The sequence below is a fragment of the Geotrypetes seraphini genome, chromosome 1 (assembly GCF_902459505.1).
Source record: "Geotrypetes seraphini chromosome 1, aGeoSer1.1, whole genome shotgun sequence".
In the NCBI taxonomy this organism is placed as follows: domain Eukaryota; kingdom Metazoa; phylum Chordata; class Amphibia; order Gymnophiona; family Dermophiidae; genus Geotrypetes; species Geotrypetes seraphini.
Genome location: NC_047084.1, coordinates 177878611 through 177904400, shown reverse-complemented (window position 1 = coordinate 177904400; position 25790 = coordinate 177878611). Strand labels below are relative to the sequence as shown.

The window sequence follows — 25790 nt, the reverse complement described above, 5'->3', positions numbered from 1 at the left end:
AAGGTATGCAGACCTGAAATCATAACTGATATTGAAATAATTTGCAGAACTTCCTCACTACAGCAGTTTATGCACATTTGGATTACATTCCTTCGTTCCTGAAGCAGCATAATTTGATGAAACAAAGCTCTTGTTGAAGGGGGAAGATCAGAAGTAGTTCTGCTGCTTGACTAGCTTACAAATATACGGTTACAAACATCTAAAGCTAAGTACTGTTGGAGCTTTTTTCTTACTTTTCCTTAGTTTTTTTTGGGGGGGAGGGTTGTATTTGTATTATTCTGTGTTTGCCTTGATTATTTTGGGACAATTTTTGAATGTAGCTTCACTTGATCGGTGGGGTTTCTCAGTGGGCCATTTGAGCCCTTGAGTTTTTTATTTGGTTCCCCTCCTGGTCAGAGGAGCCAATGATTTAACTTTTCGAGCTCTTTGTGGCTTGTTGCTCTAGCTGAGCTTGTTGTCTAACCTTTTTTTTAACTCAGCTACACCAGTTGCTTTTACCAAATCTAACTATGCATTGAATTAAACAATATTTTTCCTATTTGTTTTGAAACTATTACTACAGTATGTAACTTCATGGTGCATCCCCTAGTTTTGTAAACAATTAATTTACATTTACCTGTTCTACTCCCTCAGGATTTTGTAGACCTCTATCATACCCTCCCCCCCCCCAGCCATCTCTTCTCGAAGCTGAAGAGCCTTAACTTCTTTAGCTTTTCCTTGTATAAGAGTCATTCCAACTTCATGATAATTTCGGTTGACTTTCTCTGCACCTTTTTAATTCTGCTACATCTTTTTTTGAGATGCAGTGGCCAGAATTGCACACAATACTCAATGACAAAAATAAATTAATACAAGCTGAATATTTTAATAAATATATAACCACCAAAAAATATTCATAAGATAAATCAACACCAGAGATTCTATAAAGCAAGTTTCCAGCTTAATACGGAGAAAAGACTTCAGTATTTCCCAGGAACATAACCCGGGAAACTTTCTATGGCAATTACACAGTTGCCATAGAGAAATACATCCTCGGTCTAAGAAAAACTCTGTTTCAAAAACTATAAACAACAATCAAAAAACTTTTTTCGAGTTAAATTTTCATAGAACGATAGGAAACTAGCACTTATCTTAGGTGATCACTCTGTATCCTCTGGTATTGAAAAAATCTCCGCAGTTGAACCAAAATCCCTAGTGCTGTACCAGAGGGTTCATAGACAACGGCGCGAAAGACAAAGGCGCGCCTGGACAATTGAGCGCAGCGTGGAGGCGCATGCCGCTAAAAAATGACTGTTTTTAGGGGCTCCAATGGGGGTTTTTGTTGGGGAACCCCCCCACTTTACTTAATAGACATTGTGCCGGCGTTATGGGGGGCTTGGGGGGTTGTAACCCTCCACATTTTACTGTAAACTTAATTTTTTCCCTAAAAACAGGGAAAAAGTGAAGTTTTCAGTAAAATGTGGGGGGTTACAACCCCCCAAACCTCCCACAACGCCCCCACAACGCGGTGCAATGTCTATTAAGTAAAGTGGAGGGGTTACCCCCCCCACACCCCCGTCGGAGCCCGTCGGAGCCCTAAAATCAGTAATTTTGAGCGGCACACGCCTCCGCGCTGCGCTCAATTGTCTGGGCGCGCCTTTGTCCCGACGCGCTTTTGACCTGACACCGTACCAGAGGATACAGAGTGATCACCTAAGATAAGTGCTGGTTTCCTATTCTATGAAAATTGAACTCAAAAAAAGTTTTTTTGACTTTTGTTTGTAGTTTTTGAAACAAAGTTTGTCTTAGACCGAGGATGTATTTCTCTATGGCAACTGTGTTATTGCCATAGAAAGTTTCCCGGGTATGTTCCTGGTAAACACTGAGGTCTTTTCTCTGTATTAAGCTGGAAACTTGCTTTATAGAATCTCTGGTGTTGATTTATCGAATGAATATTTTTTGGTGGTTACACAATATTCAATACCTTGGAATAATTAAAGTGGCTTTATAATGTTCTTTGTTTTATTATCTATTACTTTCCTAATAATTCCTAACATTCTGTTTGCATTTTAGCCACCACTGCACAGAAAATTTCAACATATTGTCCATGATACCTAGATTTTTTTTCATGAATGATGACTTCCAATGTGTAACCTAGCATCGTCTAGCACAGTGTTTCTCAACTCGGTCCTGGAGTACCCCCTTGCCAGTCAGGTTTTCAGGATATCCACATCGAATTTGCATAAACTTGATTTGCATACACTGCCTCCATTAAATGCAAATGTATTTCATGCATATTCATTGTGGAAATCTTGAAAACCTGACTGGCAAGGGGGTACTCTAGGACCGAGTTGAGAAACACTGGTCTAGCATCCACCCCCTCACCACACCCTGTAACATCTTGAATACCATAACTCATTCAAGTTTCAAGTTTAAGTTTCAAGTTTCAAGTTTATTGGAGTTTTAATATACCGACTATCAAGCTAATATCTAGCCGGTTTACATAAAATTTAAAAAAAAAGGAAAAAAAAAATAAAAAAAAAAGAGAAATTTAAAGAGGTACAAGTAATATAAAATATTAAATAAATTAGAGTGTGTAGTGAACATTCAAGACTTTAACATAACAGACTAGATAGTGGGGGCAAAAGGGGAAGGGTGGGTAAAGTTACATTGTAGAGAGAAAAAGGAGATAGAGGGGTTGGGGTTATAACATATAGGGTGGGGAAAAATGAATGTGATGTAGAGTAGTATATGAAGTATGAAATTGAAGAGAAGTTTAGACTGAAGAAAATGCGTCAAGAAATAGGAATGTTTTTAAGCTTTTCTTGAATTTATCGAGATTTTGTTCTTCTCGAAGTGGTTGTGGGAGAGAGTTCCACAGTGTCGGGGCAGATACCGCAAAATTTATTTTTCGTGTGTAGTAAAATTCTTTTATAGAAGGAATTAGTAGGAAATTTTGATTTGTAGATCTAAGAGTTCGAGAGGAGTACTGAGGAATGAGAAGTTTGTGAAGAAATAATGGTAAGTGTGAAGATTTTATTTTGAATGTCAGTAGAATAATTTTGTATGTGATACGATGTGTCACAGGAAGCCAGTGAGCATCTTTCAAAGCTGGTGTGACATGATCATATTTGCCTAGGTTGTAGATAAGTTTTATAGCTGAGTTTTGGATTAATTGAAGGCGTCGAATTTCTTTTTGTGGTAATCCATTGAAGAGGGAGTTACAGTAGTCTAGATGAGAAATAATCAATGAATGAACAAGAGTTTTGATAGATTCAGTTTCTAAAATTGAAGTCAATGAGCGTATTAAGCGGAGTTTATAGAAACAAGTTTTTACGACTGAACTTATGTGGTCGTGGAATGATAGGCCATTATCAATGGTAATACCTAAGAGTTTTATTTTTGTCTCCATTTGGATTGGGATGGATTTGATAGAAATTTTTTCTTGGAGAGTTTCTGGCTTTTTGGTTGAAAATATGAGACCGCGAGATTTTTCTATGTTGAGTGCAAGTTTATTGAGATGAAGCAAGTCGTTTATGGAGTCCAATTTATTGTTTATAGATTTGATATCGGAATTATTAGATGTATTAATTGGATGTAGAAGTTGAATGTCATCAGCGTAGGCAAAGATCGTGAAGCCGATAGATTGTGCTAAAGTTAGGAGAGGAGATAGAAATATGTTGAATAGTAATGGGGAAAGAATAAAACCTTGTGGGACACCATACGTTAAAGATAGGGAAGGAGATATTTCGTTATTGGCTGAGACTTTGAAACTGCGTTCTTGAAAATAAGATGAGAACCAGGATAGTGCAGCACCTGTGATACCGCATTCTTTAAGTCTGTTTAAGAGGAGAGAGTGGTCTATGGTGTCGAAGGCTGCAGAGAGATCGAGTGAGATAAGAAGAACAGATTTTTGATGATCAAGATAATAGTGTATGGTTGAAATTAAGCCTAGCAGAGATAATTCTGTAGAATAGGAAGAACGGAAGCAGGTTTGACAGGGGTGCAAAGTAGAGGTTTTTTCAATGAAGTCTGATAGTTGTGTGTGAATAATTTTTTCTGTTAGTTTAGATATAAGTGGAAGGTTTGCAATAGGTCGATAATTTGCTGGAATGACAGGATCTAAATTGTAATGTTTAATTTTTGGGAAGACGAGCGCAGTTTTCCAGCTCGTAGGAACTGAGCTGTTGGAGAGTGATTTGGATATCATTTCCCAAAGGTATGGACCAAAGAAGGAAAAGAATTTTCTAAGAATGAAAGGTGGAATACTTTCCAATGGAGTATTAGAAATATTGAGGGATTGTAATATGAGTAGTAAATTAGCTAAAGAGGGCATTTTAAAAGTAGAGAAGGTACTGAATGATAGAGTAGTAGAATCATTGGGAGTGTGTGAAGAAGAAAAGGAAGAGGGAGTACCAAACTGTGTTCTGATATTCTTGATTTTATTATCAAAGAACTTTAGTAGTTCTGTTGCAGAGGGAGTAGAAGCTTGAGGTAGTTTTTTTGTAGAATATTTAGAGAGTGATTGCACAAGATTGAAGAGAGTAGAAGAGTTGCGAGTAGAGAGAATAAGTTTTTCAAAATATTCTTTTTTGGCTTGTTGAATGGCTTTTTTATAAAAAGAAGATTTTTCTCTGTAAAGAATTAAGAAATTGTGTAATTTAGTTTTTCGCCATTTATGCTCTATGGAGCATAGCTGTCTACGTAAGATAGTTAGATTTTCATTGTACCAAGATTGTTTTTTATAGGTCAGATTAGGAGTATTTTTCTTTTTTTCCTGTTGAGGTGCTAGGGAATTTAATAGGGAGTTGGTAGATAAACCCCAAACAGAGGTTTGTTCATCAAGAGGGAGAGAGGAAAAGTCAGTGAGGTTTAAATTGAAATGGTCCTGAATGGATGTAAGGGTGATTTTATTAGTATTACGGGTTATGTAAGTGTCTTTTTTATTTAGTTTTTGAACTATTCTTGAGGGTACTGGGGAATCTAAGTGCCAGCTAATAAGTAAGTGATCAGACCAGGGTAATTGATGGAATTGAAAGTTATGAAATAAATCGGAATAAGTTATGGGACAGAAGATCATGTCTATTGTATTGCCAGCTGTGTGGGTAGGCGAAGAAAAAAGAGGAATTAATGAAAGGTCGGAAATCAGAGTTAGGAATTCTGAAGTATTATGATGGTTGGGCAAATTCTCTTCTTTCTCTTACCCAAACAGCTCATAGCCCTCATGAATCCCTCACTCAGCTTTCTGTCCCTCTCCCTTATTCTTTCTCCTTATTGGGTCCCTGACAATTGGTCTAATGGCAGTTCATCTAATGGACATTGGTCTAATGGCAAATGATCTAACATACATGACAGCTAATGGGTCAGTTGATTTAAAAGACAATTGATCTAATTGTACAAATGGTCTAATGGGATTGTTGATTAAGAATTAGTTAATGGGTAAAAAACAGAGTGTAGGAATAAATGGACTTTTTACAGTGGAGTGTCACAGAGATCTGTATATGGGCTGGTTCATAAATGATCTAGAAATCAGAACAACAATTAAGGTGATTACATTTTCAGATAACACAAAACTATTCAATGTTATTAAAAGAACTTAAGCACATAAAAGCTGCTATACTGGGATAGACCAAAGGTCCATCAGTTCCAGTATCCTGTTTCCAACAGTGGCCAATCAAGGTCACAAGTAACTGGCAAGATCCCAAAAAGTAAAACAGATTTTATGCTGCTTATTCTAGGAATAAGATGTGGATTTCTCTAAGTCCATCTTAATAACTGGTTTATGGACTTTTTGGAAATTATTCAAACCTTTTTTAAACCCTGTAAAGTTTTTTTTTTAAATTCTTTATTTATCATTTTAAATTTTTAACAAAATCAAACATTTTGTACAGAAAGATTGTCTGATCATACACAAAGTAAGAAGAAAAATAATTTCCATAATACTAAAAATCTCTAATCATATAATCTCAAGTCCTCAATGAAATGATCCAAGAATTTATGAGTGAACTTTAAGGAAATCAATTAATAAATTATATACAAGAAAAAAGTATCTAATGACTGGATTAAGGAGCTTATATTCTATTTAATCAAGTCCATTTGTTGTTACTATTATGTTGTTCCTTCCTTTTCCAAATGTTTCAGCGTCAAGAAAGCTGTAAGTTGAGCCGGTTCAAAAAACACATATTTATTATCTCGATACCTTATTATACATTTACATGGGAAACGTAAAAAGAAAATACCACCCAGCTGTGTAACTCCTGCTTTCATCAAAAGAAATTGACGTCTACGGTTCTGAGTTTCTCTACTAACATCTGGAAACATTTGTATTTTCAAACCCAGAAATTCTTTATTTTTGTTCTTAAAAAACATTTTTAATATCCAATCCTTATCTGGCAACAACGCCACAGATAATAAAAGAGTTGCTGGTTTAGCCAAATCTTTATCTGATGCTTCCAAAATTGCTGTCAAATCTTGTTGAAGGACTTATACTTCCTGTTTCTGGTCCTCCGCTTGCTGATCCATTACTTTGGTAGGCAAATAATATACCCGAGTGAGAGGGGGTATTGATTCCTCAGGAATATTTAATATCTCAGTAAAATACCTTTTTATCATCTCCCTTGGGTTTATAGATGGAATTTTTGGAAAGTTCAGTAAGCGCAGGTTATTAGTCCGAGAATTATTTTCCATAGTTTCCATTTTTCTTCTAATAATTTGATTATCTTTTATTATTGTAGATTGAACTTGTTTAATCATTATTACTTCTTTTTCAATTTCTCCTACTTTTTCTTTAATGTTGGTAATTTCCTGTTTATTTTCCTCTATTGTTTGTTTTTGAATTTTTATGTTCTTTTCTCCTTCTTTAATCTGTTTAGTTAGTGAGTCTCCCAGTTTTGAAACCAGATCCCATATTGAGTCAAGAGTCACTTCAGCTGGTTTTTCATGTTTAAAGGAGGTCTCATGTAAAGTTAAGGAAGGCTCACCTTGACTGCCTTCTGTCTGCCGATCCGGGTTTTCTCCTCCCTCAGATCTCCTATCCGCTGGAACTATCTCTAGGCTTAAAAAAGCCATAGAGACTTCTCCTTGCTGGCTCCCAGGTGTTACAGCCTCTCGGTCAGGGAGTGCTGCTATATCTAACCCACTCCATTCGCGTGGGGAGCTCGCACTCAGAGGTGGGGGAGGTGGATTCCTCTGGTCGGGGCTCAGAGTAGTATCCAGCCCTGGGACTTCCGGTTCGGTGTCACTCCACACCGCAGGATCCAGCGGGCGACTCCCCGACGCTGCGGGCTCCCTCTGAAGGCGCTGTAGAAAATGCTCAATGGTAGCGAGGGGGGGGTGTTCAGGGCGCCGCGAGACTGCAGCGGTGCTCTTACCCCGTTTCTTCGGCATCGCAACGAGGGAAAAGGATCTGTTCACAAAAAAAATGAACGACGATAATTCCCACAGCGTCTCACCAGTCACAGGTATGAATCGCCATCTTGGATCGTTCACCAAACCCTGTAAAGTTAACTGCTTTCACCACATTCTCTAGCCACGAATTCCAAAGTTTAATTGCATGCTGAGGGAAGAAATATTTTCTCCAGTTTATTTTTAATCTACTACTCAGGATTGGGCTCTGAGCTTGTTAACCCTGAAATGACTATGCCAGTGGGAAGGTGCAGACAACAGGAGAGGCGCCGGCTGACTTACATAGAAACATAGAGTATGATGGCAGAAAAGGGCCATCGGCCCAACACGTCTGTCCACTCAAAAGAACCCTCCCCTTAAAGGACAAAACTTCTTCGGATGTAACCCAGCTAATGATTACACCCAGGTCTACATGATGTGCCTCTCATGGCACACAGTTTGCGATACACTGTAATAGACAGTTGGTCTAATGCCAGTTAGTCCAATGGTACATTTTAGTTAATAGACAATCCATCCAAAAGAACAATTTATCTAACAGACAATTGGTCTAATGAGACACTGCCTAATATTGGCGATAAAGGTGAGATTAAATTAGTCCTTGAAATATATATCCAAACCCCCTCTACTAGGTTATCTATATATCAATACAATTTCATCAGTGAGACCTGAAACTTAAAATAAAATAAAAGCATATATCAAAAACAAATATAAGATTGAATATCAAAATTGAATTAGTCACTAAGATTAAGTATTCAAATCAAACTAGTCTATACAATATATAACTTGAAATTCCTTGCTACTGCCCAAAAGCAATTTAACTTGAATATAACACTCCATCTTAAATATGCCTACTATATGGATACCAGTCTGTCTTCACTCCTGTTCATGTCTTCCATCTATTCCCCACGAGTCTTCTGCTAGAAGCTGAAAATAATTTTACAGGCGTGTCTCCATGTCATATGGGCCTTGCACAAGAGCAACAATCCTTTCTAATCCTATCATGTGAAGCTTGTAAGAAAAAAATCCCAGGGACTCAACCAATAGATTTACACCTCTCTTAGCTGCCATGGTTCTTCTGGGTTTTTTCCTTCGCCCCAGCCAGTGCCCACATTGTCTCTGCAATGGCTTCTTGAAGAGGCTGAGTTTGGATTCTTTTCAGAAGTAGAATCAGAGGAATAATACAATTCAAATTCCAAACTTTTCTTCGCACATGAGAATTTCCTTCCACCAACCTATGAAATGTTTTTAAGGCACTCAGTTGTATACAGTGCACAGATCTCCACAACACCATGGTTTTGGCTGTCTACAGCTGCAATGTCAGCACCAAGCCTGACCGATAATTCAATAGTAGATTGGCTGGCAGTAACATTGGCACATCTCTATGTCTCTCACCTGTATTCCTCTCAAGCTGTTATTGTGGTTAGGCTTGGGTGCTTCCCCGCAGGCCTCAACCGTGCTCCCGCTGCTGCACATTGACTGGCAGCGGCCCTGCACAGCTTTGAGCTCCGAGCCCCGGCGGCCATCGCTACCACCTCCGAAGCCCGGGGCCAAGCTGTGCCGAATCCACCTCGCATCTCGCTGAGGATCCCCTGTACGAGGCAGCGTCATATGGCACAGGAAGAAAAAGCAGCGGTGGAGGGCCGAGCAAAGCGCAGGCACAGGCAGTTGCGAAAGTGGACACCGAGACTCACCGCACTTGCGGGTATCGTAACGGGAGCCCCAAAAATCTGGCAGCATCTCTCCTCGATGCAGACACCAATCCCAGATGACAGAACAACTCCGACCACATGGAACTAAGGTGGGTGAAGGGGCGTCGGCGACAAACCGGCCACATGTGCAAAGCAGGCCGCAAACTGGGCGATGATTAGCCCTGACCCTTACTGTTCCTTAAACACAGTTCTGACCTTTAAGCACTCAAAGAGCATTCACTGCTTACCGTAGGCCACGCTGCTAGCTCCACCCACCTCCCCCATCGTCACTAACTTTCCTCTGACGTCAAGTAGTAATCTGCTTCCTGATTGACCTAGTGGGCTGGAACTTCCTTCTTAGAGATCAAATTCTCTCCTATCACAAGGCTTATTTGAATGAGAAAGAAAAAAAAAAAAACCCAACAAAAAACTGTCCTCATGGTTCTGTGACAGTTAAAAATCCGGAGACAGTTGAAATGTCCAATTCCATATATTAAAATAAATAGTTCAAAAACATTAAAATTCAGCTTTAATTCTCCAAAATCCAGAGAAAATAAATAAATAAGGACTCAATTACAATTGACAGGATTATCCATTCAGTTCATCGGTGTTTCTTGTTGAGACAAAAACTAGATTCATGACGTTGGCTGCGTTTCAATTTTATCACACAGTACTTTGGATACAAATCAGCATTTTTATATCTTGTGGCTCAACCCATACAGACCCCGGAAGAAGGTTCACACGGACCATGTCGAATCCATGCCACAGATCTTTTGCTGTGTATAATTTGGATGTGTTAATTATTTGCATTGATTTTATCTGTGAAGACTTATTGAGATCATCGCTTTCACAGTTCCATTTTGCTTTTGGTTGTCTCTTTCTCACTGTGGAATTATTTGGTGAATTTTGGTTTTCTTTATTTGGCAGGCACTGCATACTGGGCAGAAGATTTAAGCATCTAATCTACATTGGCATCTAGATCTTCTTCTTGGGTGCAGACTCCTAAGGTGGACCCTTGCATCAAGTAACTATGATTTGGATTATTTCCCAATGTTCATCACTTTGCATCTGTCCACATTAAATTTCATCTGCCATTTGGATGCCCAGTTTTCTAATTTCCTAAGGTCATCCTGAGGTTTTTCACAGTCCACATGTGATTAAAGGGATGGTGCAACTTCCCTATGAGGAAAGACTAAAGAAGCTAGGGCTCTTCAGCCTAGAGAAGCGATAGCTTAGGGGAGATATGATAGAGGTCCATAAAATATTAGTGGAGTGGAATTGCTTGTTTACTCTTTCCAAAAATACTAGGACTAGGGGACATTCAATAAGGTTACTAGATGTCCTCGAGGACATGTCTGGGGAAATCCGGACATGTCCGGGGGTCTGGATGGCTTTTCAAAACCCAGCACTTTTGTCCGGGTTTTGAAAAGCCTTCCTCAAAATTGCCGTCAGCCAGAGGGCAACGCAATGATTGTAACCCTAGCATTCAATGATGGTAGCCCTAGCATACAATGAAGAGTAAACAAGCAATTTACATCTACCTGTTCCAAGGTTCCTAACTTGTGAATTAAGGGGAAAGTTTCTATCAATGGCCAGCAAGGTAGGAGCTAAAGACAAAGGGGCTGATGTTCCACCAGCGCCGGACAATGTGTTGTCCACCTAATGCCAGCACTCAACCTAGATATTCAATTCCAGGCCATTTCTGGCAAGTGGTACTGACGAACTGGTTTTATTTTAACTGCAACAACTTGATCCAGTTATGCCAATATTCAGCACTAACCAGTTAAGTGCTTAGTGGCTAAAGATAGGCCTGCTATTTCTGCGGCCTATTTTAGCTGCTAAACGTAGCCATAGGAGCTGAATATCCATACCAAGCCAGTTCTGTTGTGTGATATTGCCAGTTAGTGGCTTGCCACTAACCACACATATTGAGCAAGAGATAGCCATCTATCTCCTGCTAAATATCCATGGTTAGTTAAAAGGTGATAGGCTCCAGAGTAATCTAAGGAAATACTTTTTTACAGCAAGGGTGGTAGATGCATGGAACTGTCTCCCAGAAGAGGTGGTGGAGACAGAGACTGTGTCTGAATTCAAAAGGGCCTGGGATAGGCACGTGGGATCTCTCGGAGAGAGAAAGAAATATGGTAATGGCTACTACGGATGAGCAGACTAGATGGGCCATTTGGCCTTTATCTGCCATCATGTTTCTAAGTTTACTATTTATAGTCCTCCTTTATGCAATGCGATATGCTATTTAACCAGCCAGGAGACAGTTAAATAGCATATCAGGGAGAAAGAGATTTAAACAGGGCTAAGGTTTAAGTAAGCAGAGTTTCCCTGCAAGAGGTCTCTCATCCCACCATGTCAGTCACAGGTCAGAAGTGCCTTCCCCTTGTTCCAGTGTTCTAGTAGATCCATTAGAGGTCCTTGTGATCGGGAAGCAGAATCCTAAGGGTCTTTACATTTTAGACAGCTATTCAGACTACCACAGACCTTATTTGCAAGACAACGGGAAGTAGTGATATTCTAGCTGTAAATTTAACCTGACCAGGGGGGCCTGCTAGAGGGATAGAAGTGGGAGGACCACTAGGCAATAGTGATCACAACACGATCAGATTCACATTAGAAAGAGAGACACCCATAGTAAGGAGGACCGCAACAACTGCGCTGAATTTCAAGAAAGGGAACTATGTTGCTATGAGGGAAATGGTGGGGAGGAATCTCAGAAAAATCTTTAGGATGGAGACTGTGGGAAGCGCCTGGACCCTATTCAGGGACACCCTGCAGGAAGCACAGAGAATGTATGTCCCCAGTTTCAGGAAAGGCTGCAAGAACAATCGATCAAAGGACCCGGTATGGATGTCAAAAGAAGTAAAGAGGGCGATAAAGGACAAAAAGGTATCCTTCCGGAGATGGAAAAAGGACCCAACGGAGGAAAATCACCAGACGCACAGGAAATGCCAAAAGGAATGCCACCGGGAGGTTAGAAAAGCAAAGGGGGAATACGAAGAGGGGCTGGCCAGAGAGGCGAAAAACTTCAAGGCATTCTTCAGTTACGTTAAGGGAAAGCGACCAGCGAGAGAGGAGGTGGGGCCGTTGGACGATGGGGATAGGAAGGGAGTGATTAAGGAGGATAAAGAGGTAGCTGAGAGGTTGAACACGTTCTTCTCGTCGGTTTTCACGAGCGAAGACACATCTAATATACCGGACTCAGAGGAGCTCATGAGTGGGGAACAGGCTGAAAAATTGGATCACATAGAGGTAAGTAAGGAGGATGTCCTCAAACAGATAGACAGGCTAAAATGCGGCAAATCACCGGGCCCGGACGGGATCCACCCAAGGGTTCTGAAGGAACTAAGACAAGAAATAGCGGGCACAATCCAGCATGTTTGCAACCTATCCTTGAAAACTGGTGAGGTACCAGAGGACTGGAAATTGGCGAATGTCACACCTATCTTCAAGAAGGGATCGAGGGGTGACCCCGGGAACTACAGGCCGGTGAGCCTGACTTCAATTATAGGGAAGATGGTGGAAGCTATGATCAAGGACGGCATTTGCGAGCACATCGAGAAGAATGACCTATTGAGAACAAGCCAGCACGGATTCTGTAAGGGAAGGTCGTGCCTAACGAACCTTCTGTACTTCTTTGAGGGAATAAGCAGTCGGGTGGACAATGGGGAACCCATAGACATCATTTACCTCGATTTTCAAAAGGCTTTCGACAAGGTGCCACATGAAAGGCTGCTTAAGAAGCTGTGGAACCACGGGGTGGGAGGGGATGTGCACAGATGGATCAAGCACTGGTTGTCGGGCAGACTGCAGAGGGTCGGAGTTAAGGGTCAATATTCTGACTGGCGGGAAGTCACAAGCGGTGTACCACAGGGGTCAGTGCTGGGGCCGTTACTCTTTAACATATTTATCAATGACCTGGAAAAGGAGGCAAAGTGCGAGGTTATTAAATTTGCAGACGATACCAAACTGTGCGGCAGAGTTAGGACCAGGGAGGAGTGTGAGGACCTACAAAGAGACCTGGACAAGCTAGAAGACTGGGCAAACAAATGGCAAATGCGCTTTAACGTGGACAAATGCAAGGTCATGCATATAGGGAAAAAGAACCCGTTGTTCAACTACAAATTGGGGGGGGGGTATTGTTGGGAGACAGCAAACTTGAGAGAGACTTGGGTGTGCTGGTGGATGCATCACTGAAGCCATCTGCACAGTGCGCAGCAGCCTCGAAAAAAGCCAACAGGATGCTTGGCATCATAAAGAAGGGCATAACAACCAGAACACGGGAAGTCATCATGCCATTGTATCGAGCGATGGTGCGTCCACATCTGGAATACTGCGTTCAGTATTGGTCGCCGCACCTCAAGAAGGACATGGCGGTACTTGAGAGAGTCCAAAGGAGAGCAACGAAAATGGTAAAAGGGCTGGAACACTGCCCATACGCCGAGAGGTTGGATAGGCTGGGGCTCTTCTCTCTGGAAAAGAGGAGGCTCAGGGGAGATAAGATAGAGACCTTCAAGATCATGAGGGGCATAGAGAGGGTGGATAGGGACAGATTCTTCAGACTGAAGGGGACAACAGGTACGAGGGGGCATTCGGAGAAACTGAAGGGAGATAGGTTCAAAACAAACGCAAGGAAGTTTTTTTTCACCCAAAGGGTCGTGGACACTTGGAATGCGCTACCGGAGGAAGTGATCAGGCAGATTACGGTACAGGGATTCAAACAGGGATTGGACGGATTCCTGAAGGATAAAGGGATCATGGGATACTGAGGGAGGAGCTGGGATGTAACACAAGTATAGAAAGCTAACCAGGTAATGAGTATAGAAACCAAACCAGGTCGTGCATGTGCAAGACCGGAGGGTTAGGACTTCGATAGGAAGACAGGACTTAAATGAGAAACCAAGGTGGCAAGGGAGCCCCTTCTGGTGATACAGACAGGTCGTGACCTGTTTGGGCCGACGCGGGAGCGGACTGCTGGGCAGGATGGACCTGTGGTCTGACCCGGCAGAGGCACTCCTTATGTTCTTATGTTCTTATGAACTTGGCAGCAGAAATCTTTTCTATGACCGTTGCTGGCAATTTGCTACATAGAGAGAAGCTAACGTTCTAAATGCACATTCCTCCTCCACACAGACATTTCAGCTGGCAAGGAGTGTTTTAGCATGCATGAAAGCAGCAGCTAATCTGAGCTGCCATTTCAAGTATGTGTAAAACACTCTGCTGCTGATAAATTAAATCCAGTCTGGCATGTGCAGCAATACTGGGAGATCTGCAGCTGAGCAGGAAAATGGAGAAAACCTTCTGCCAACATGGTATGTTTCACAGGAGATCAGCAATGTGAGGAAAAAAATAACAGTATAATCAGGGCCGCCATCAGAAATTTCTGGGCCCCTTACTGAGCAATCCTATTGGGCCCCCCACGCACCCCCTCCCCCCCCCCCCGACCTCCCCCCTTCTTCCATGGGCCGAATACACACATACTTTTCTCTGTCGCCGCACTCTTTGACCAAAAGATTTGTAAGCCTGCAACCACGTCAAGGTAGACTCTTTCAGCAGGGCCCTAACCTAACCTAAACTAAACTAATCTATACCTATCTATTCTAAACTAACATATGTCTAATACTGAACTAATAACAAACTAACAAACATCTGCATAATAAATAACTAATAAATAATAGTGCTAGTAGCTATAATTCACTTTTGAATGTAAAATCTCAGTTAAGGATTTCTTTTGACCTTTGTAGGCCAGAAATAGATCACAATTGCACAATATTTTTTGTAACAAGTATTAAATGTGTTTTTATAAATACTGTAAGCTTAATAAATATATCAGAAAAAACTACACATCTGAGCGCATATCTGAACATACACATCTGTATGATCCCATCCTCCTCAGCTTGCCTATAGCTGCATCATGCATGTTAAAAATGTACGATATGTTGATATGTGCACCTTCCTTCCCATCCATCCTCCTCAGCCTGTCCTTACACATCCACAGCTGCATGTTAATGATGATGTATATGTCATGATGATAAATAAGTGCATATGAGCACATCATTAACATGCAGCTATGGATGAATATAAAAAAGAAACAATATTCTGTACAATTGTCAATTTATAAATCAGCGTCTTCTCCCCACTCTCTCTACCCATTTCCCTTCAGCGTCCTCAGCCCACTCTCTCTCCACTTTCCTTCAGCGCACGCACATAAAAACAAGCAAGTAATTTATATCATTTTTATTCTATTCATTCATAGAAATTAAAGTCTAAATAATGCCAGTCACATAACAAAACATGATTTTACAAAAATAATTCCCTGCATAGTCAAGCCTGCAAGGATTACTAGATGTCTTTCAGTAGCTCCCCTCCCTCCCCCTTACCTTTGTGGCCGTCAAAATGATCTACCAACAATAAAATTTTAAAAACACAAAGTACGCTGTACGCAGAGAAAATGTTAATTTTCATTTATATTCCGTGGGTTTTCAAAGAGGTCAAGGCAGATGACTTTATGCAATGTCACCTCAGTAACAACTATACAAAAATAGACAAATTTTCCCCCTCCCTTTTTACTAAAACACGATAGCGGTTTTTAGCGCAGGGAGCTGCGCTGAATGCCCCATGCTGCTCTCAACGCTTATAGGCTCCCTGCGCTAAAAAACGCTATTGCGGTTTAGTAAAAGGGGGCCATAGTGCAAAATATAGACAGCATATATAAATTCTCAAAGCAGACACATTTTGATCACTAAATTGAAAATAAAATCATTTTTCCTACCTTTGGTAATTTCATCAGTCTCTGGTTGCACTTTATTCTTCTGACTGTGCATCCAATATTTCTTCCCTTCTTTCAGCCTCCTGTATGCTTCCTCTCCTCCAGACCTCATTCCCTCCCCAAACTTTTTTTTTGTTTCACCCTGCCCCTTCTTTCTTTTTCTCTCTCTCCATACTCCCTTTCTTTCTGTATGTCTGTTTTTCTCTCTCACCCTGCCCCCTTCTTTCTTTCTCTCTCCACACCCTCTTTCGTTCTGTATGTCTGTCTTTCTCTCTCTCTCCGTGCCCCATTTTTCTTTTGTTTCACCCTGCCCCCTTTCTTTCTTTCTGGCTTCCTGTCCCCCCCCTTTCTTTCTTTCTCCCTGCCCTCCCCTATGCCACCACCATTGGGAAAATGCTGCCACCGCCACTGGGGAATAGGCTGCCACTGCCGCCATCGGGAACAGGCCAGCGCCGAGTTTGCCCTGCTTCTATTCCCCGCGGGGCCGACCATCTCTCGCCACCCGACGTCAATTCTAACATCGGAGAGAATGTTCTAGGCCATCCAGGCAGCGATTGGCTGGCCCAGAACATCCTCTCCGACGTCAGAATTGACGGGAGTGGCGAGAGTTGGTCGGCCCCACAGGGAAAAGCAGGGAGAACTTGGCACCGGCCTGTTCCCGATGGCGGCGGTGGCACTCAAGTGGCTAAAGAGCCGCAGTTTGCCAGCCTAGGGAGAACACTGTAGGGTGGCCAGCTGTGCACCCCCTTGGGACGTAAACCCGTGGCGGGGCGGACCTCCCCCCCACCCTCCCCCACCTTGGTATGCCACTATCTGTACCTCACTCCCTCCCTATGACCAAAAATTATCCTTTCTTCTATTCCCTGTGTACACAACCATTTCTTTCCCTCCCTTCCTCTCTCCCAAGTCGATGCCTTCTGTGCCAAAAACCCATTCCCTCCCCCACCTCAGCATCTCTTTCCCTCCCTTCCTCTCTCCCAAGTCCATGCCTTCTGTGCCAAAAACCCATTCCCTCCCCCACCTCAGCATCTCTTTCCCTCCCTTCCTCTCTCCCAAGTCCATGCCTTCTGTGTCCAAAAACACATTCCCTCCCCCACCTCAGCATCTCTTTCCCTCCCTTCCTCTCTCCCAAATCCATGCCTTCTGTGTCCAAAACGCACTCCCTCCCCCATTTTGTGTTCCGCGTTTGCCTCCCAGCCCATCTTTGCAACTTTCTCAGCAAAACGGAGCTCGAGCCGAGAGGCTTGTCTCCTGTTTCCTGCCTTTGCTTAAGCCCTCCCTCCGACGTCAGCGCTGACATCGGGGAACACTTCCGATCGGCTATATGTGAGCGGCAGGGCAGGTAGGAACAGAAGACGAGCCTCGCGGCTCGAGATGTACTGAACTCCGCGGGTTCACCATCCAGCTCTCTCCTGTGCACCTGGGGCGGACCGCCCCCCCTAGACTGTGGCCTAGGACCCTGGGGGAGCCCGGGCCCCCTGTCAGCTCCGGGCCCCTGAATTCAGGACTGGTAGTACTGCCCTGATGGCGGCCCTGAGTATAATATTTGAAAGCCCAAGAAGAGTTTGGCCATTGTGTCATTTCTATGTCTTTCACTTTAAACTTTTTCAGTGATAAGGGTTTAGATTTTTACTCTGATCCTCAGTAAAGATCTTCAAAGGCGCATTGCATAAGCTGAGGATCATTTAGAGCAGTGGTCTCAAACTCGCAGCCCGGGGGCCACATGCGGTCCGCCAGGTACTATTTTGAGGCCTTCGGTATGTTTATCATAATCACAAAAGTAAAATAAAACAGTTTCTTGATCATATGTCTCTATAGCTATAAATTACAATATTATTATTAAGACTTGGCCAAAAGGAAAGATTTATAAACTATAAAGAGTTTTACCTCATGCAAAATTGTCATTTCTTTAATAATTTCAATCAAATATCACAGCTCTGAATTTATAAATAATTAATTGAATTGAATAATTAATAGTGTAAAGTGCTCAGACCCTACAACCAAAACTGTTCAGTGTAATCACCAACTATTGTTGCCAGTGGGACCATCATTACCTTTACATTCCATTTGCCTCCTAATGTTACCATATTACATTCCAATATAGATAGCATTGAATAAAGGTAACTTATCTGAAATTGTGATCTGGAGGCCTCTTATTGGACGTAACGGCAGCCATAGAGTAAAACCGTGAAAATGCTGGTGCTCTAAAAGAGCTTATATGTAAAAACAGCTGCATGCCATAATGAGAAATGAACTCAGGGTTGGGAACCACTGACTTAGATGATAAGGCCATTTGGACATGGAAAAAACTTATGGCGTGGTTAAAAGGTGAAGTAAAAGAGGTTATTAGAGCCAAAACAACATCCTTTAAATAATGGAAAAATAATTGAAATGAAGAAAATAAGAAAAGACTGGCAAGTTAGATGCAAAGCACTAATAATAATATAAAAAAGCTAAGAAAGAATATGAAGAAAAACTTGCCAAAGAGGCAAAAACTAATAGTAACAATCTTCTTAGGTACATCAGAAGCAGAAAACCTGTGAGGGAATTCATGGGACCACTGGATGATCAAGGAGCAAAAAGGGCACTCAGGGAGGATAAGGCCATAGTGGAGAGAATGAATGAATTCTTTGCTTTGGTCTTTACAGAAAAAAATGTAAGAGATCTACCTGAACCGTTAATGGTTTTCAAGGGTGATAATGCAGAGGAACTTAAAGAAATCTCAGTTAATCTGGAAGATGTATTAAAAGCCATATTGACAGGTTAGAAAGTAATAAATCACCTGGACTGGAAGGTGCACATCCCAGGGCACTAAAAGAACTCAAACATGAAATTTCTGATCTGTAATACCTGAAGGGTATTGGAGGGTGGCCAATGTTATGCTGATTTTTAAAAAGGGTTCCAGGGAAGATCCAGGAAATTAAACTGGTAAGCCTGACTTCATTGCCGGGCAAAATAGTGAAAACAATTATAAAAAATAAAATTGTGGAACATATAGACAAACATGATTTAATGGGACATATAGTCAGCAAGGATTCAGCCAAGGGAGATCTTGTCTCACTAATTTGTTTGACTTCTTTAAGGTGTGAATAAACATGTGGATAAAGGTGAACTGGTTGATGCAGTGTATCTAGATTTTCAGAAAGCTTTTGACAAAGTTTCTCATGAAAGGCTCCTGAGAAAATTAAAGAGTCATGGGATAGGTGACAAAGTTCAGTTGTGGATTTTCATATAGTTTTTTTTTTTTTTTTTTTTTCGATTTTTCAAATGTATACATTGTCAAGTTCAAAATATCAATAAAGAAATTAAAAAAAAAAAAAAGAAGAATTGGTTATCAGATAGAAAACAGAGGGTAGGTTTAAATGACCATTTTTCTCAATGGAGGAGGGTAAATAGTGGAGTGCCACAGGGATCTGTACTGGAAGTGTTGCTATTTAACTTATTTATAAATGATAACAAGGTACAGGAATCACAAACTGGTTGATAACCTTTGTATAGTTTTGAAATTGTGGATTGGCCTCTTAAATAGCTTGAAAAATTGTATGGATAAACAAGAAAACTCCTCCATGGTCATGAGGTAGTCTATAAGAATCAGGGTATGCTGATACTGTACATTCCTAGAGCTGAAGTAAGAATGGACTTCAAAGAAATAGATTATACATAATGAACTGCTATCATAGGCTTCCCAGACCTATTTAACAGCATCAACAGATGTTTGTATGAGAGCAAGAATCTAAGAATCTAGTTCCATCATTACGCTTGGACAGGCATTCCAAAGAGCATAAATAACAATTAAGAATCTACCTTTAAGAGCATGGATGTAAACAACAGAATATACAATGCAGGAAATAAATATTTTTAAAGAAATAGATTAACAAAATATGGAAAAACAAGTGGCAGATGCAAAAATACAGTGGGAAATATAAAATGCTAGTCCAGGAACTTTATGTGGATCAAGCCCAGTAATATGATTGGCTTAAATTGGATTTATTTCACTTCATATACCGCTTGAATAAATGTTATCTAAGGATGAGAGATTGATAGTTGACACTCAAGATGACAGATTAAGGACAAGATGGTTCACATCATACATTGAAAAAAATAGTATAACTGAAATTTGTAGATTCTATAAGTAAGAGCCGAATAGTTATTCATCGTGTAGCTGGCTGCGAAGTACAGACAAAAGAAACATTTTATACAGAAAGACACAAGATAGCATGTCTCATTTATTAGAAATTCTCTAAACATTACGACATCAGTGCACTAGAAAAGCACTGGCATCATGATCCTAAGAGAACTGTGGAAAATGAAGAGCTTATGATAACCTGGGACATCCTCATCCCAAATGATAAAAAGCTGGAAGGATGAAAACCAGACATACTGGAAAAAAGAAAAACACCAGAATAGCATTAATCACAGAGGTATCAGTCCCAAAGCGATTACTCTGTGAATCATGTGGAGAGAGATGATCTAGTTCTAGTACCATGAAATGCAGTCCAAGACCAAAAATATGTGGCAGAAAGATACAGAAATATTTCCCATCTTTTAGGGTGCCACAGGCTTAATCAAGAATTTGCAAGTACAACTGGATAGGTTGCTTATACCTGCAACATCTTATGAACTCCGGAGGGAAGCTCTCTTTGACTTAGCAGTGAGGTTCATTTCTGGTGTGGTATGCACAAAATAAACTCATTTGGAAAAATGGCCCTTAAGAGAGAACTTGATGTCTTTATTCTCCAGATAAAATTTAAAGAAGCAATATTTCAGTCACTGAGAGAATTCACTTTTTGAATAAGAATTCTCTAGATGCCACAGTTTCTTCCTGCATAGTAGCCTCAAGCATTGAAATAGTATAACTCTGTGGGAGTTTTTGCCGAAACTAAAATAGCAGAGCTCTATTTTCTGTGTTAGCAGCAGGAGAGAGCAAATCCATCTCCTGGGGCTTATCTGCTCTTTCTTCAACAGTTGGACAGATTATATCTGTATGCCCTTCCAGAGAACAACAGCTGTGGGACATAAGTGCTCTCTCTCTTTCTCTCTGTTTCCTGATAGACTGCCAGGGTTCCTACAGGTGATTCATAGTTAGGGTTACCATATGGCTCCAGAGGATGGATTCAGACATCCGGGTTTTACTTCCATTGCAAGAAATGAAAGTAAAACTCAGATCTCTCAATATTTATTTAATTTTATATACTGTTCTCCCAAGGGAGCTCAGAATGGTTTACATGAATTTATTCAGGTACTCAAGCATTTTTCCCTGTCTGTCTCAGCAGGCTCACAATCTATCTAATGTACCTGGGGCAATGGGGGGGATTAAGGGACTTGCTCAGGGTCATAGGGAACAGCATGGGCTTGAATCCACAACCTTAGGGGGGATAAGGCTTTAGCTTTAATCACCAAACCTCACACTCCCCTATGCTTTCAATGGGAGTAAAACCCGGATGCCTCAACCTGTTCTCCTTTTTCTGGAGCCATATGGTAACCCTGTTCATTGTAGAAAGAGATTTTATTCTCACACAGGTTTCCTCTGGCCTATATTTTCTCTGCTTGGCAGAACCCCTCCCCCCCAAGATCTGGTCTTCTTCAGTTTCTTTTTATCTTTTGGCTTCTCGTATTCTCTCAACAAGCCTGAAGACTCCCCTTGTTGTTAACCAAGATGGAACCTCTTGCTGATGAAAACCCTCTATGCACTTCCCATAATCCCTGGCAAACAGAAGAGTTAACCCTGTGGTTGCTAGTTTGTTACACAATCAGGTGAACAAAATACCTTAAATAATCTATTCATAGACCTCAGCAGTGTAACTGTGTGTATAGCAATCTCCACACACAGGTTAACAACACCAACCTCTTCGTCGATCTAATATTCTTTTTTTATTTTATCTTTTTTTTAAATTTTAAAGTGCTAGTGCTTAATAATGCATTAAGATTTTTAGTAAATACTTATCTTATAAACACAGCTAGGGGTAAAAGAAAAATAAGAAAAGAAAAAAGAATATTAGACTGATGAAGAGGTTGGTGTTGTCAACCTGTGTGTGGAGATTGCTATACACACACCGCTGAGGTCTATGAATAACATAAGAACATAAGCAGTGCCACTGCTGGGTCAGACCACAGGTCCATCCCGCCCAGCAGTCCGCTCCCGCGGCGGCCCAACAGGTCACGACCTGTCTGAATCACCCCTTGGTTTCAGTACCCTACGATCCCTTTGTCCCTCAGGAATCCGTCCAATCCCTGTTTGAATCCCTGTACTGTATTCTGCCTGATCACTTCCTCCGGGAGCGCATTCCATGTGTTCACGACCCTTTGGGTGAAGAAAAACTTCCTTGCATTTGTCTTGAACCTATCCCCCTTCAGTTTCTCCGAGTGCCCCCTCGTACCTGTTGTCCCTCTCAGTCTGAAGAACCTGTCCCTATCCACCCTCTCTATGCCTCTCAGGATCTTGAAGGTCTCTATCATATCTCCCCTGAGCCTCCTTTTTTCCAGAGAGAAGAGACCCAGCTTATCCAGCCTCTCGGCGTATGGGCAGTTTTCCAGCCCTCTTACAAGCTTCGTTGCTCTCCTTTGGACTCTCTCAAGTACCGCCATGTCCTTCTTGAGTTGTGGCGACCAATACTGAACGCAGTATTCCAGGTGCGGGCGCACCATCGCCCAATATAGTGGCATGATGACTTCCCGCGTCCTGGTTGTGATACCCTTCTTTATGATGCCCAGCATCCTGTTGGCTTTTTTCGACGCTGCTGCGCACTGTGCGGATGGCTTCATTGATGCATCCACTAGCACACCCAAGTCTCTCTCAAGTCCGCTGTCTCCCAGCAGTGCCCCCCCCCCCATTTTGTAGTTGAACAACGGGTTCTTGTTTCCTATATGCATGACCTTGCATTTCTCAACGTTAAAGCGCATTTGCCATTTGTTTGCCCAGTCTTCCAGCTTGTCCAGATTATTTAAGGTATTTGTTCACCTGACTATGCATAGAGATAGACCTTAAATTAATTACTTTTTGAGTGTTGAAGCCTCTTCAGTTTGTTACATAGCCATATACATATTTATATATTTAGGAGCCCTTCTACTCAAATGCAGTAAAGTTAGCAGTTATTTTGCAATTTTATCATTACTTTTTTCTGCAGGTCGTGTGTTAATGATGTCATTAGCACACGGTATCTGCTGAGAGTTTAACATGGGAGCAATTACTGCTACTATGGTCCCACATTAAGGCCCTCTTTTACAAAGCCGCACTCACGCATTTTAGCGCAGATTTAGCATGCACTAAATCAACACGTGCGCTAACCACTAGCGCGTCCATAGGATAACATCCATGCGTTAGCGTTTAGCGCACGCTAATATTTAGCGCGAGCTAAAAAGCTTAGCGCACCTTTGTAAAAGAAGAGGTAAGTCACATATTAGGTGTTTTATTGGTATTATACTGACAATGTATTATATCTGTGTTATCTAAATGGTCTTGTTTGTATTATGTTGATATTTATATTTCTGTTATATGTGCAGTGCTGTTAAATGTGTATATTTATGATACTGTTTCATTTTAATCCTGTTAATAGGTTTCAGTCTTCTGTTTTAAGTTTGCCTCATTGACTGTATTTATAGTAACACTAGCTTTATAGCCCGTTACATTAACGGGTGCTAGAATATATGTGTGTTTGTCTTTATTTCTTTCTCTCTCTGTCTCCTTAGCCGCTTTTTCCTGTCCATTCTCCCTTATTTCTACCTCCCCTGTGTCCACCACCATCCCTTCACTGCTCCCCTTATCCAGCAGCAGCCCTTCTCCCTTTGTTTTACCTCCCCCCTGTCCATCAGCACCTCTTCCTGCTCCCCCTGTCCAACAATAGGCCTCCATTCCTTCCCCCCCATCCATCATTACCTCTTCCTGCTCCCTCTGTCCAGCAGTAGGCCTCCCTTCATTTCCCCTCCTGTCCATTAGCACCTCTTCCTGCTCCCCATGTCCAGCAATAGGCCTCCATTTCCCCCCCCGTGTCCATCAGCACCTTTTTCTGCTCCCCCTGTCCAACAATAGGCCTCCCTTCATTTCCCCCACCCGTCCATCAGCACCTCTTCCTGCTCCCCCTGTCCAGCAGTAGGCCTCCCTTCATTTTTCCCCCCCTGTCCATCAGCACCTCTTCCTGTTCCCCCTGTCAAACAATAAGCCTCCCTTCCTTTTTCCCCCCTGTCCATCATCACCTCTTCCTGCTCCCTCTGTCCAGCAATAGGCCTCCCTTCATTTTCCCCACCCCTGTCCATCAGCACCTCTTCCTGCTCCCCCTGTCCAGCAGTAGGCCTCCCTTCATTCCCCCCCCCCGTGCCAATCAACACCTCTTCCTGCTCCCCCTGTCCAACAATAGGCCTCCATTCTTTTCCCCCCGTCCATCATCACCTCTTCCTGCTCCCTCTGTCCAGCAGTAGGCCTCCCTTCATTCCCCCCCTGTCCATCAGCACCTCTTCCTGCTCCCCCTGTCCAGCAGTAGGCCTCCCTTCATTTCCCCTCCTGTCCATCAGCACCTCTTCCTGCTCCCCCTGTCCAGCAGTAGGCCTCCCTTCATTTTTCCCCCCCTGTCCATCAGCACCTCTTCCTGTTCCCCCTGTCAAGCAATAAGCCTTCCTTCCTTTCCCCCCCCGCCCATCATCACCTCTTCCTGCTCCCTCTGTCCAGCAATAGGCCTCCCTTCATTTCCCCCCCTGTCCATCAGCACCCCTTCCTGCTCCCCCTGTCCACGGGAGTTAGTACAGGGCCGGTGTTTGCCATTCTCCCCAGAGTCCTTGCGCCCCCCCCTTCCCTTCCCACGGACCTGACTACCTACCCGGCGATTCAAGCAGCGTGTGCAGCAGTGTTCACACGCTGCTTCGGGTCCTTCTACTGCCCTGATTTACTGTGGCACGTCCCTGATGACATCATCAGAGACGCGGCAGAGCAAATCAGGGAAGTAGAAGGGCCCGAAGCAGCGTGTGAAGACTGGTGCACACGCTGCTTGAATCGCCAAGGTAGTCGGGTCCGCGGGAAGGGGGGGTGAGCGGAAAAGGACTCAGACTTCTGTGGTCTATCACGGAGGGTGGCCAGGCTCCATTTCAGCCACAGGGAAGGCTCACTGCCCCAGCTCCTTACCCATCCGCAGCCCGGGCCAGGCCTCCCGGGCTTTCTCAGAGGCCTGGCTCGCTCAGTTGGTTTTTTTTTTACTCCGCTTCCTGCATTCGCTGCTCTCAGTGACGTAATAAGCGCGCATGCGCACTTGTCTTGCCACATCCCGACAGAAAAGGGATCAGGGAACATGCGAGGCAAGTGCGCATGCGCGGCTAGCATTTTATTATTTAAGATAGTATATGACAGCAGATAAAGACCTGAACAGTCCATCCAGTCTGCCCATAAGTTATACCCATTAAAAATATATGATTGGTAGATTAACTTGTCTCTTCTTTGATACTTCTAGGTCGTAGATGTAAAGTCTGGTATTGTCCTTGGTTCCAAATGTTGAAGTTGCTATCCAAGCTCTCTCCAGCCTATCCAACCATCCCATTGTTTGCAGGATATCTACTGTATTTGTTTATATTTGGTCATTTTACTATTTCATAGTAACATAGTAAATGATGGCATGATCCATCCAGTCTTCCCAATACTCACATTCATTATCAAGATAATGTTGAACCAACAATCTAGTAATTATTTACTTGCTAAGTTGTCCTATAAGATGTGATCCCCCCCCCCTCCGAGATAGGCAAGACCTGTACTCAACGATATGAATGTGGTATTAAGTATACAGTGCTCCCCCGTGAATTCGCAGTCCTGGTCATTCGCGGTATTTACCGACCACGAACCGCCGAACAGGAGAAGACAGCTGGAGAGGCAGGAGAGGGCAGCCCAAGTGCCAGCGAGTGAAGGAAATCACTCGCTGTATGCTCCGACCGCCTCTTTCTGTACTAAAGTCGGGCCTCATCAATCA

At 42.4% G+C, this 25790-nt stretch overlaps 1 protein-coding gene across 2 annotated transcripts in view; it reads right to left on the bottom strand.

Annotated features, from left to right (window-relative positions):
- Positions 1-25790, bottom strand: part of PALLD (palladin, cytoskeletal associated protein) — a 792721-nt gene that overhangs the window by 743062 nt on the left and 23869 nt on the right. The gene's annotated exons all lie outside the window — the stretch shown is intronic.